At 44.2% G+C, this 14958-nt stretch overlaps 1 protein-coding gene across 1 annotated transcript in view; it reads right to left on the bottom strand.

Annotated features, from left to right (window-relative positions):
* Positions 1–14958, bottom strand: part of LOC146821001 (alpha/beta hydrolase domain-containing protein 17A-like) — a 709079-nt gene that overhangs the window by 621479 nt on the left and 72642 nt on the right. The gene's annotated exons all lie outside the window — the stretch shown is intronic.

Below are 14958 nucleotides of genomic sequence, written 5' to 3'. Positions count from 1 at the left end.
CGCGGACAGCTACTGCTCAACCGGGTGGGATCAACATCTTGACATGGAATGTGCAGGGGGTCCTGGACAAGATCAAATGCAGTGCTGTCCTGTGACAGGCCAAACGTATGGCGATAGATGTACTTCTCCTTCAGGAGACCCACATGTTGGGCAATAAAGCCCCTTCTCTTGCTCGCTTTGGTTACAACCAGGTATTTCACTAGGGGTTTGCTCAAGGGTCCTGTGGGACTGCTATCCTTATTCACTCTCAAGTTCCATTCCTAGTGTCCAAAACATGATCAGATCCCAGTGGGCGCTGCACTATTGTGACAGGCACATCACATGGGTGTGAGAAGTTGGCCTGGTATATCCTGTACACTAATTAAAGCAGGCACCTTGCACCAGTCCAAATGACCGTTATGATGTATGAGGTCAAAGATAACCTTTAGAAAGCTATCCTAGTAGAAGCTGTGGAGAGCAGCCTTCAGGCTTAATCTTGAAGAAATATAAGGCAGCTTGTTTTACCAGAGTATCACCTCCTATATTGACTAAATGAAAGGAGACCCACACATGTCGCTATCCACATCAGATGAAGCACTCTGCTTCTTTTTACGCCACAATCAAAGTGCAGCATATTTTACATTGTCTTGTCTCATGATTGGGATAGAGACAGTAAATTCAATCTTTGTGCATCCACATGCACCCTCTTCTTTCCACAGGATTTACAAGCTCTAAATAATCCTTTTATATCAGACATTCTTCTTAAAAGTGTAAGACATAAACTTATCCGAAAAAAGCTGAAGAACTGAGCAGAGACCAGGGAGACTCCCTTACACAACGAAGTGCGGTGAAAATCTGAGGTATTCAGCCTCTCTTGGGAAGGTTCTAGAGGGTGCTGGCTGCTGATTGGTTGTGTTTTGAGGTTGGTCCTATTTGTAAAGGAGGCTAATAGGCTATGGAGTACATGGTTATCACCATGACAGCCTATGGAATGTACTATCTACTACTTTGTTATATGTGCCGTGGGACTCCCACTACGACGACGGGGAACCTCAATACAGGATAACCACATAGTAGTTATATAAAAATATGTATTTATAAATATAACACTCTCTAGTATCCTCTGCCCGAGGATACAACACAAAGCACACAATACGAGATCAATAGAACAGTTGTAAGTAGCCAATACACAGTGAGCTCCAAGGGGACACCAAACCATATACTAAAATAGTGGTATAACAACCACAAATCTGGTCAAGGCAGTGTCTGGAGCACTTAGAATCGTTGGGACCCCAAGGAACCACCCAAGCTGAGTAGATAGGGACCCCACGGAGGACGGGTGCAGTGTGCTAACACGACCGCGGGCTCCGTACAATTCTATGGGGAAGTTGCGGTTGCAATTTTACAGTTTATGGACCCTTCCAAGAGGAATTTGAGGAAACCCTTTGGAACTTAAGATGTTGAAGAGCCCCCCCACCCTTGGATACCGTAGTACCCGATTTATCTATCCCAGAGGAGCCGGGTGCATAGGTCCTGAAGTAATGTCGGAAACCGCCGTCGTTCTCAATGGAGGGCTACGAAGAAGTACTGCTGCTGTGAAGGTGAAGAGGGTCCAGTGGAATCCCAGCCGGGATTCTGGAAGGAAGGATCCTGAAAGAAGAGGGGACACCGTCTGGGTTACTTCAGAGTGACCAGGTGCTTTGGAGATGAATGCCCACCGATGTCGGATGCTTCAGGTGCGAAGAGGGAATGCTTGACTCTGCAGCCACGAGGACGAAGAGACATCGTGACAACCAGGAGCCAGATGCGAGCTGTCCCATGAAGGATGTCGAGTGCGGAGGGGTCGATGTCCGGCTGGAGCACCAACAAGCCTAGGCAAAAGCAACCCACGCAGGAAGGTCAAGCAGGTTACGGTGTGGACCAGCAAAGTCCAGGGGACTCACCAAGCAATGGGGAGTCAGGGCACGTCTGGAGCAACCAGGAAAGCTCAACATAATTCAAGATGACCGTCAGGGGGACCCACAGGCCGAGTGGCCAGGAGTTGCTAGGGGACCTCAAGCAATATCACGAAGTACGAGCCCACAGAGTACTCGGTGCGAGGAGGCCGGAGTTCTTTCATGGAAATACTGCTCAGGGTCAGGCCTACACGGAGTCCAATGCACAAGCTTGGGAATCGCCAACAAGCATATGCACTTGCAAATAGACGCTGTGCACATGGGTTCGGGTTATGCAGTCCCCACGAGGGATACTGGCCTCAACCTTGCTGAGAGGGCAGATCAACCTCAGGGACCTTCAAAACCCACCTCCTGTGTTGCTGAAATCTTCGGATCCGCAGGAGCTAGGGAGCAGCATACTGGTCAGTTGCGTTGAGGTGCCTGCAAATGCAGGGGAGTGCCTCTATCACCCCAAGGGATATTCTTCAGTTGTCCTTACTGCACCACAGGTCTTGCACGGCGCCTGTATGGAGCAAGGACACAGACAAAGCTTTGGACGGAGTAGGAGAGGGAGACGAAGTCGGGCCCAGTCGAAGTCCAGAGTGTCCAGACAGTCGTAGGTCAGTGATTTCTTCTTGTAGAATCTTGTCAACGTAAAACCTAAAGTCTTACAGCCAGGTAAGCCCTTTTGCACCCACAGGAGAGGGTTGGACAGATTCGGGGGACCCTCCTTGGGGAGGGTCAGGAGAGAGGAGTGGTTACACCCATGTCCTTTGTCCAGTTTTGCACCAGAGAAGGAGCCAATGGCTCTCTGAACTGATTTGAGCTGGACTGTGCACAGGGACACCAAATGTGCCCCAGGTGCAGACTTTTAGGCACTCTCAGAGTGCACCCACCCATTCCCGATACACTAAATTCTGTCTGAGAGGTGGTCAGACCTCCCTGTGATGGGTTGCCTATTGTGCTGCCTTCCTCTGCTTGAGCTTGGCTCAGCAGCAGGAGGGCAGAAATGTGTCTCTGGTCGGCAGCATCCATTTTGTGCTGACCGGGTCGAGAAGGCTAGCACCGGATATACCAGTGACCCCACGAAGCTCGCTTCAGAAGGGTGGAATCATACCTCCCACACCGGTTACCGGTGTGGAAGTATGATTCAAAGGTATTTGATACCTAACACAATATGTTTCTATGCAGCCGCTTTCGAGATAGCATTTACCACGAAGTTATAATGCACCTCTACCTATAGGTCCGACTGAGTCACAGACAACCCGGGAGAATGGTCTCTGAAGGCTGTAGAGGGGCTCTGCTCATGCAGGGACACCCTCTCACGTAAAACCCAGCACCCTGCCTTCAGGATTGTTAAGGCCTGCTATAGGGGTGACTTATAAGTTTTAAGTGTAGAGAGATTGAACCTTTATCTAAAGTAAGTGGTGCAAGCACCAACTTACACAGGTTGCAGTAGCAGACCTGTGGTTCCATTTTGCATGGCCTCTCATGGGTGGCATAATACATGCTTCAGCCCATGGGAGGACTCTGGGGTACCTATGCCCTGGGTACATGTGTACCATATACTAGGGACTGATAAGGGTCCCCCAGTATCCAATCTGGAGTGTACCAAAGTACATGCAACAATTTAAAGGAGAAAGCAGATAGACTGGGGTCCTGATTAGCCGGATCCCAGACAGACTAGTCAAAAACAGTGCAACATCAAGCAAAAAGTGGGGTTAACCATAAGAAGCAGATCCTACTTTCCTACAACGGGGAGCATCTGTCGCTGGGCAGCTTTTACGTCCCGTCCCCTCTGGGGAAGGTATTAATAGATAAGGTTATTGGCTTGTGGGGGGAACTCCCAGAGGGCATTTCTATGATGGGGGGACTGGAACGCTATCATGGCACCGATCGACCGGAGCCGGGAGGCAGGGCCCGGGCCACATACCAGGGACCCCAAACTACTTCAACTGGTCAAAACTCTGGAGTTGGCTGACACGTGGTGAGCTTACCACCCCACAGATTTGGGCTTCACATATCTCTCAGCTGTGCACGACTCCATTTCCAGATTGGACTATTTACTTCTCCCACGCACGTACATTCACAGGGCCTCAGCTGTCTCCATTTTGCCCTGAGGTCTCTCAGACCACTCTCCGGTCACTTTAAAACTGCTCATAGGTCCCCATAAACCCCCCTCAGATGGCACATGTCCTCATGGCATTTGCGTGATCCTGCCTATCAAGATGCCATCCAGCAGGGGGTCACGAACTACCTAGACTTAAATTCCACTACAGCTTCCTAATGTACCACCCTATGGGAAGCTCTGAAACCCACAATCCAAGGGATAAATATTAGTTACCGCACCGGGGAGAAGCACCACCGCCTGGTGCAGGTCGTCCAGCGACACCTGGAGACCAGAGTGGGTGATGGTGGTGGCCCCGGGGAAAGTCTTGGCCTTCTAGCCCAACAACAACTTCATCAGCTGTTAACTGACAAATCCCTGGATATTTGGTTAGCGACCCAGTCTAGAATTTATCAATGGGGAGACAAAACGAGTAAGATGCTTCACCGCCTATGCCTGGAGTTGCACGCACCTTCCCCAGTGCCTGTGATACGCTACGCGGAGGGTGTTCTGTGTACCTCCCCAAGCTCGGTCGCTCAGGCTTTTGCAACATATTCTACATCAATCTATGCCAAAAGGGAGAACATCTCATCGGACCAGATAGGAGAATTCCTGAGGGATATTCCGCCCAGGGCTCTACCAGATCATCTCCGGGATCAGCTACATGTCCCAATCACCCTAGAAGAGCTTGGTACGGCCCTAATGGGCATACACCCTGGTCGTGCTCCGGGTCCCAACAGGTTCCAGAGTGACTTCCTGTGATGTTATATGTCCCTTCTGGGTCCACACCTCCTAAATGTACTGCAAGAAGCCTAGGAACAGCAGATTCTACCCCCTGACTGGCGCCATGCGGAGATTGTAGTCTTCCACAAACCAGGGCGTCCTCCGGAGAAGCCATCCTCATACCGCCCCATTTCTTTGTTGAATTTTGAGGCGAAACTTCTGGATAAAGCCCTCACGGACTGCCTCCGTACGCATATCCACGAGTTGATCCACCCTGACCAGGCCGGCTTTATGCCTGGCAGGTCTACCAGGCTCAACATTAGGCAGGTCCATAACGCCATTGCGAAGGCCCACGATCTTGAACGCCCTACAGCCCTCTTGCTGGCCGATATTGATTACTGTAAATACCTAAAGGAGGGAGCCCTATTACTCCAAACGCATCTGGGCACATAAAAACTTGTAAATACAACGAATAATGCGTTGGAATCAATACTACAATAACCATTAAATGGTTAGGAAAATATTAATTAATCCTCCCACTGAAACAAATTCTCAAAGTTATTTAATATAAATGAATATCACCGACACAAACTGCAGCTCTCCAAAATTTATTTTTTATATATACTTGGATAAATTATATCAGAAGTGCTGTTTCAATGACATACAGAATATATACAAAAATTATATAGACATAAACGATACAAAAATTCTTATATACAACAAAATATATACACCTCACTTTGTACGAATATTATAGCGGGTGAAGAATATCCTTAAATCCCTTATTACCCTACTTATTAATACAGATGCTAATCCTATGTATTATAAGCATTCTGTTTTTTTTTTAGATCACCCTTTATGATCATAGGAAAGTACATCATGGGACAGAAATTCATAGGTCCTCTTCTAATTAATAGTACTCTCCCACTTATTTATAATGTTTCAAATTGTATGGGGCTTCTCCAATTCAAAAGGTCGACGCATTTCAGCCCGACATATCTTGGGCCTCATCAGGACTGGGGTAAAGTCAAGACACCTATAATATACAAATACATTCTGTTTATATATACATTACTATACACTTTCAAATCGTACGTGTTCTATTTACACAGGGTATATACACACTCTAAGGATATTTACACTCATTTTATAGACATTTTCTCGGAGGAGCAGTCCGTAACTTATATATACATGCAAAGATGGAACAGTGCCAAAGTCACCAAGGAAGGAGTTTGTTTAAGGGATATTAGAAATAACAATCTTTATATAATAGTATGTAAGATCATTAGTTTTTACTACAAAAAGAGAAAAGGCTAGAAACAAAACATATATGTATATAATTTAACTAAAGGACAGAAAACAACTAATCCTAGTGTAAGGAGGGAGAAAACCAAACCCAATGCGCTCCATCTAACTCTTATGGATGCATTCAATGCACTCTATGTTTCTTAATGCACCAACCTTTCAAATGGTCCTTAGTGTTTCTGGTCAACTGTATCGAATAGTGGTCGATTTTGCGGTATTTACCACTGTTTCTAAGGAAATATATACTAAATGTTAGATTTCTGATGTTGTAAGTAAAAAACTTACTACCAAATCGTTTATAGCTTTTCCGCTCGCAATAGCCTACGCTATTAACACAGCTCTTCAATATCAAATTATAGAGTGATTTATCCGTCCCCGGTCAGTTATTTACACAGATCTTACTATCGACTCGGTTATAAAATTTCCACCCTCAAGAGTCTCCGTTATTAAAGCAGTTCTAAACAATGACAATCTGTGAAGTATTATATCCACCCCAGGTAAACTATATGTACAATGTATTATCTACAGGAAAAACTGCAAAAATTCTCTATATGTAAAGGGATTCTTACCGTTTATTTATTTATTTTCATTTCTACAATTTATAAAGCGTGCAAATACCCGTAGGTGTCTCTGCGCTACGGACAGCGTGCATGAACCAAGATCTATAGACTATTGGCTGAAAAGCCATGTTTTTATCATTTTCCTGAAGGCAAGTAGTGTCGGACTGGACTTGATGTGGATGGGGAGAGAATTCCACAGTTTGGCAGTGGCGACGGTAAACCGTCTGTCACCCATGAAGCTATCTTAGTGCGGGGGACCCTCAACAAATTTGCTGCAGATGACCGCAGAGATCTGATGGGGGTGTAAGCACCAAGAGCTTCCTTCAGGAACGTAGGTCCAGTATTGCACGTGGCTTTATAAGCGATGCAGAGGGCCTTGAATTTAATACGGCTTCTTATAGGAAGCCAATGAAAGTGTCACAGCACTTTTGAGATGGATTTGTATTTAGGGGTACCTGATAGAATTCTGGCAGCTGAGTTCTGGACCAGTTGTAATTTGTTGAGGATTTTGCTCTGTGCATTCATGAAGAGACCATTACAATAGTCCATTTTTGACATTACTAAGGTGCTGACCAGGGTCTTTCTAGCACTGAGTGGGAGGAATGGTAAGAGTTTTTTTAATCATTCTCAGCGTGTACAATGATGATGAAACAACAGTGTTGACATGAGGTGAGAAGGACAACTTGTCTTCAAAAATGACACCCAGGTTCCTGACCTTAGATACAGGGAGTGGAGGAGGTCCAAGTTTGGTAGGCCACCAGGAGGGGGACCAACCCGGGGATAGTTTGGCAAAAGTCATTACCTCTGTTTTGTCAGAGTTTAGCTATAGGCATTTGTTAGCCATCCATGTACTGATGGCTATCATTCCGTCCTGAAAATTGGCTGCGACTGATTCGCCATCCTTGTGCACAGCCAGCACCAATTGTGTGTCATCAGTATAGGAGGTGAGACCCATCCCGTGTGTTTTGATGACTCTTGCCAAGTCCGACACATAGATATTAAATAGTGTCGGACTCAACGAGGATCCTTGCGGCACGCCACACGGGAGGGCAAATGACGGGGAATTAAAAGCGCCAAGACTCACTAATTGGGTGCAGTTAGAAAGAAAAGACGCTAAGAGGGCTCTGACTCGGTGTCTGATACCGATGGTTGTGAATCAGTCGATCAGGGTAGCATGGTCGACCGTATCAAATGCCGCTGACAAGTCCAAAAGTACCAGGACAGCAGCACCACCTTGATCTAGTATTGTCCTGATTTCCTCTGATGCCTTAATGAGGGCTGTTTCGGTTCCATGGCCCTTACGGAAACCAAATTGCGTGACATCCAGTAAGTTATTATCGTCAATGTATTTTGACAGCTGGGAGTTCATAATTTTTTCGAAAAGATTTGCTGGGAATGGGAGGCTAGCGATGGGCCTTAATATTTTTGTATCTGTTGGGTCAAGATTGTGTTTTTTAGGCAAAGGCTTAATAATGGCCTTTTTCCATATAGGCGGATAGATGCCTGTTCTAAACATCGCATTGCAGATGTTAGAGAGGCTGGGAGCAATAAGATCAGAGATAGGTTTCAGAACTGAGAGGGGACAGGGGTCGGTGGAGGATACTGATTTAATAACAGAGATTAAGTTTGTGATTTGATGCGGTGAAATTTGGTTGAATTCTGAGAATGAGGGGGAGGATTCTGGGATGTCATGATCCGGAAGCTGATGGTCTGTCTTGGGTTGTGATGAGAAGTTTACATATATGTGATTGACCTTTTCAAAAAAGTGGCGTGATTAGGCGTAAGTAAGTCCCTACACCTCCTCGAGCGAACTACTTTCTTATAACTTCTTCACAATTCTACAAACAAGTGAAGAACAAATTATGTCCTATTTTAATATAATAAATATGTTTCTATTTCTATCACCCTCTCATAGCGATTTACCTTTAACGCGGAAGTCTGGTTACTCCAGGTTTCGGCTCACACAGTAGAGACACGTGACCAGAGCTCGGTGACTTTCTACTTCTTTCTATTTCTAAAAACGAAGAATATGCTAATTATATCTCTATATCTCAATTTCAGTTTATTCTCGTTTCTAACAACATCTATTCTCGAGATTTACCTTGAGGCAAAGAAGGATAATCCTAGGTTCTCCCTATTCCGGCTCTCACACTAAACCCATGTGACCGGAGATTAACGTCTTCACGCTTTTTGAACATGTTGGTAAAGACAATATAGACGGACTATTATGGAGGTAAACAATTATCTTTTGATCTAAGTGTCCTTGCGTGAAACACGTAAGGCGAGAGACACTAATGAAAGACTGGATCGCCAGACGATCGATATTCTCCCATCCTCTCTTATTTTAAACTAACACGATCTAGTTTTTATTTTTTTTTAAATAATAAGTGTACAAATAGCAAAAGAGCAATGAGATATATTAGAACCCAACAGATAAAGTTTAGGTAATTGGAAATAATTGATATTATAATAATTGAAAATAAAAAATATTAACAAACATGAACCTAGGACCAATAATTTATATATAAACACCCATGAGTAGGAGAATACCACCACGTCATAAATTACTTCCTGCCGCTCCTCACAATCTATTGGTTCTGTAACATGACCTGCTGGATACACATCCTACTTGTGTAGAAAAAATAGCAAAACTAATTATTATACCATACCATGAATGCTATTAATCCAGCAAATGTTTTACAGTTTCAGAATATAATCATAACTGGTTTTATGGACTATTGTAAAAGCGACCAAATTCCGTCACGGTCATTCAGACCTCTGGTTGCTGTGTGAACCGGGAGAACCTAGGGCTTCCGTACGCCGTGCCGGATTAACCTTCTTTGCCTCAAGGTAAATCTCGAGAACAGATGTTGTTAGAAACGAGAATATACTGAAATTGAGATTGAGATATAGAGATATAATTCGCTTATTCCTCGTTTTTAGAAATAGAAAGAAGTAGAAAGTCGCAGAGCTCTGGTCACGTGTCTCTACTGTGAGAGCCGGAACCTGGAGTAACCAGACTATCCCGTTAAAGGTAAATCGCTATGAGAGGGTGATAGAAGTAGAAACATATCTATTATATGAAAATAGGACATCATTTGTAGAATTGTGAAGAAGTTATAAGCAAGTAGTTCACTTGTGGAGGTGTAGGGACTTACGTGCCTAATCACGTCTGAACGGTAAGAATCCCTTTACACATAGAGAATTATTGCAGTTTTTCCTGTAGATAATACATTGTACATATAGTTTACCTGGGGGGGATATAATACCTCACAGATTGTCATTGTTTAGACCTTCTTTAATAGCGGAGACTCTTGAGAGCCGAAATGTTATAACCGAGCCGGAAGTAAGATCTGTGTATATAACTGACCGGGGACAGATAAGTCACTCTATAGTTTGATATTGAAGAACTGTGTTAATAGCGGAGACTATTGCGAGCGGAAAAGCTATAAACGATTTGGTAGTAAGTTTTTTTTACTTACAACACCAGAAATCTAACATTTAGTATATATTTCCTTAGAAACAGTGGTAAATACCACGAAATCGGCCACTATTCGATACAGTTGACCAGAAACACTAAGGAACATTTGAAAGGTTGGTGCATTAAGAAACAGAGTGCATTGAATGCATTCATAAGAGTTAGATGGAGCGCATTGGGTTTGGTGTTCTCACTCCATACACTAGGAGTTTTCTGTCCTTTAGCTAGATTATATACATATATGTTGTGTTTCTAGCCTTTTCTCTTTTTGTAGTAAAAACTAATGATCTTACATTCTATTATATAAAGATTGTTGGGTGACTTTGGCACTGTTCTATCTTTGCATGTATATATAAGTTACGGACTGCTCCTCCGAGAAAATGTCTATAAAATGAGTGTAAATATCCTTAGAGTGTGTATAGACCCTGTGTAAATAGAACACGTAAGATTTGAAAGTGTATAATAATGTATATATAAACAGAATGTATTTGTATATTATGGGTGTCCTGACTTTACCCCAGTCCTGGTGAGGCCCAAGATATGTCGGGCTGAAACGTGTCGACCTTTTGAATTGGAGAAGCCCCATACAAATTGAAACATTATAAATAAGTGGGAGAGTACTATTAATTAGAAGAGGACCTATGAATTTCTGTCCCATGATGAACTTTCCTTTGATCATAAAGTGCAATCTCTAAAAAACAGAATGCTTATAATACATAGGATTAGCATCAGTATTAATAAGTAGGGTAATAAGGGATTTAAGGATATTCTTCACCCGCTATAGTATTCGTACAAAGTGAGGTGTATATATTTTGTTGTTGTATATAAGAATTTTTGTATAGTTTGTGTTTTTATATTTTTTGTATATATTGTGTATGTCATTGAAACACTTTTGATATCATTTATCCAAATTTATATTAAAAAATCAATTTTGGAGAGCTGCAGTTTGTGTCGGTGATATTCATTTATATTAAATAACTTTGAGAATTTGTTTCAGTGGGAAGATTCATTAATTTTTTCCTACCCATTTAATGGTTATTGTAGAATTGATTCCAACGCATTATTCGTTGTATTTACAAGGCCAATATTGATAAGGCATTTGATTTCCTGAGTTGGGACTATCTTTTCCAGCTCCTCCGAGCTCTCAACTTCGGCCAGTGGTTTCTTGCCTGTAATAAGCTCCTATTTACCGGTATCACGGCCTCTGTACGGGTAGCGGGTGCACAGTCCAGACGGCTCCCAATTGGCAGGGGCACAAACAGGGTTGTCACTTTCCCCACTATTATTTGCCCTCACCATTGAGCCCCTGGATACATGGGTGAGGCGTGACACCCTGGTACGGGGATTTGATTGGTCAGCCGAGACATCGGACAGGATTGCATTATATGCTGACGACGTGCTGTTTTTCCTCGCGGATCTGAGAGTCTCTGGCCCAGGGATCCTACAAATTCTCTGAGTGTTTGGGGAAATGTCAGGTCTAAGTACCAATCCACCAAAATCAGTGCTGTTCCCTGTCTGCGGAGATCAGGGGAGAGGATCCTGGTCCGCGCAATTATCCCACGCCACAGAGGGGTTCCAATATCTCGGAGTTTTTATATCTCCAAATCCACTTGTATCATGGTCCCATAATATTCTCCCATTTCTACCCTGTATTCAGGACGAGACAACGGGTTGGTCCTCTCTACCCCTTTCTTTATATGGTAGATAGGCCATTTTCAAAATGGTGTCCCTACCGCGTATACTATACAAAAATCAGAACTACCCCTATGAGATCCCCCAATTGTGGTTCCGACATGTCTATGCACTCCTTAATCACTTTCTTTGGGACGGTGGGGTGGTCAGGGTTGCTTTGCGAACCTGCACACAATCAACATACAGCGGCGGCATCGCGGCTGCAGACATTTATGCGTACTACGCTGCCTCCCATCTCCTGTACATAAATGAATGGTGGTACAGTATGCATGCAGACCCGGCTTTCACAGTCGAGAGGCGAGCAATGGGTACGGAGTCTCTTCTGGGTCTACTTTAAAGCCAATTAAACTTAGATCACTTGCCCCCGGCGTGTAAAGTAGTTATTCAAATCTGGCGGCGCATGATGAGAGTGATGGGATGGAGGGGCCACCTGACTCAGACCACTCCACTGTGGCAGGGAACTTACCTCCAGCCGGTGGCTTCACTGCCAGGTTTCTGTACGTGGGACCTGATTGGTATTTTGATGCTAGGGGACGTTATGCAGGGCACAGCCCTTAAATCCTTCTCACAGCTCCAATCGGAGTTTCATCTCCACTGCAACCAATTTTACAGGTATCTACAGCTTCAGCAAACACTAATCTCTATGATCTGTGCCTTAGATGAGCTACCAGAGTTACACCCTCTGGAGGGCCAACTACTAATGGGATACCTGCGCGCACATAAAATCGGTCAGATCTACCAAACCCTAGTCACAGACACTGACACGACCTTAAATGCAACCGGTTTGGCCTCACTGACGATGACTGGACGGAGGCGCTGACGAGTCCACGGGGGACAGCAATAGCGACATGTTATCGCCTGATCCAATTCAAATATGCCCATTGATCTTACTATATACGGTCTCTGCTCTGGTGTATTGGAGTTATCCAGTCCCCCGTCTGTCTTCGGTGCAAGGAAGAGGAGGGGACCCTTTTCCACACGGTGTGGAGTTGCATGGCCCTTCAGCCATATTGGTGTAAGGTAGCCACGTGCCTAGAGAGGGTCTTATCTTGGCATCTCGCCCCAAGCCTAAACTATTTTTTACTACATAGCACTGATGGGATCGGGGGGAACCATTATAAACAGCACCTCCTGTTTCTGAGGTCTCTCTCTGGCAAAGAAGGACATTGCCCAACATTGGAATGGGACTACACTACCATCTTATGGGGTGTGGAAGCTAAGCTTGGACAGTTGTATGGGATTGGAAATGGCAGTATTCAAGGCGAGGGGCTGCCCACAGAAACACAAAAAGATATGGGCCCGCTGGGCGACGCACAGGGGCATCAACCTACTCTCTATACACCCGATGGATCCAACATAGACAGGCAGCATGCACACCAGCTGTTGACCCCCTCTTCTGTACTGATCTTGGCCGCATACCAGTCTAAATTCAATTCCCATGAGGTTGGGGAGCGTAATGTACTACCTGTGCTACAGTTCTAGTTTTGTTTGTGTATTTCTTTTGCAGGCCTATTTTTGACGCACACCTTATCAAAACCTTGCTGTAACAGAGGTATAATTGTGTCTATGTTAGCGGTCTGGCCGCTTGTACAATTTAACTTCAATAAAACGTGTTTAAAAAAACAAATTAATTACTCGAATCTTTTTGTGGTGTTTTCAATATATTACTGTTTGAAGTGTTGCACCAATACTTTAACTATTGCCTCTTAGGTTAAGCCTAACTGCTTGTGCCAAGCTATCAGAGGGTGAGCACAGGATCATTAAGGGGGTTGTGACTTACCCTGACTAGGATTGTGGTTCCTGCTTGAACAGGGTGAATACCTCTGTCAACCAGAAACCCATTTTGTAACAGCCCCCCCTATAGCGAGATACTGGGCCACCATTATCAGGGAGCTAAAAGGAATCATGGAGCTCGTCGACCCTGTAGAAATCACAATTCATCCATTTTGCTGGGTAGCTACTGTCACCCAGGGCCATCTTCTGTTTTGTAACTTGGGGTTCATGCTATCAAAAAGAAATATAGCTAAGATGTGCGCTGGACAACAAGCGCCTACTAAACAGCTGTGGATCATTGGGATGGACTAATGTATGGAGGCAGAGAGGGTACTTCACATCATTGGTGGTTACCCTAAGATGCTTTAAACAATCTGGGGTAAATGGAGGGAGTACTATTGTTTGGGAGGGCTAGATCAGGATATACAAACAGAAACCTAGGTTCCTCGCTATTGAAGGAGAAGGTACAGTTTGGATGTAGGCAATCCAACAGAGGAGTAGGGAGGGGACAAGTGTGTGGGGGGGTAACACTCGGTTAACAATACATTGGAAAACAAGACGGTGTGTACTGCAGAATGTGATAGAAGAGACAATTAGCAACTACTGTATCAATATGAATGTCACTTGTTGTAGGTTTTGAAAAATGCAATAAAGAAGTAATTTAAAAAAGGATACCAGATTATCGGTGTCAGTCACTCAGGGCAAGGGAACATGACTGGACACCATTCAAGGGACATTTCAGGCCCAACACTGGGTACGGATGTACAAACTCTTAGTAGAAAGGTGTACTTTTAGAGTAAACACAGAACACATCAGTATCTGATATTTCATTCAACGGCAGCACTTTGATCTTAAGCAGTGTACAGGCATTCCATATGCCCCAGATATCGTTCAATTGAAAAAACCTGAACAGTATCTGGAGACCCTCTCAGACTTCGGGAACCCAGGAGACTGCAGTGCGAATGGCAATATGGAATCACTAAATCGGTTTAGGCACAGAGACAAAGTAACAAAACCTACAGATAGGAAACACAAAAAGGAAAAGAAGAAAACAACAAAGATGCAGCACTGCTAATGGTGAACAAACAAAGCGGAGCAGGAAGCTTACAAATCAGGACATTGCAAGGTGCAGTCTGATTCCTACTGCTCCTACTTAAAAGTACTTGGAAGTACCCACCCTATCTTTTTTCCTTAACAGGCATCCCTGATTGATTTTTTCATTCAGGTCATACTGTCAATGCTTCCCACTCAGCTCAAACCTCCATAGGCCCACCCTCAACCCCTTTCAATCCAACCCAGGTATCAGTCTATATCTTCTGTTCTGTGGTTCCTCCTATTTCTTTTTTTTGACATTTCTTTTTCTTGCAGGCCTGTCTCGTTTAAGGCATCTTGACCAATAATCTTCTG

This window comes from Triturus cristatus, chromosome 6 (genome assembly GCF_964204655.1).
Source record: "Triturus cristatus chromosome 6, aTriCri1.1, whole genome shotgun sequence".
Lineage (NCBI taxonomy): Eukaryota > Metazoa > Chordata > Amphibia > Caudata > Salamandridae > Triturus > Triturus cristatus.
The sequence above is the reverse complement of the archived record's forward strand: the minus strand, read 5'-3'. Positions and strand labels throughout refer to the sequence as shown.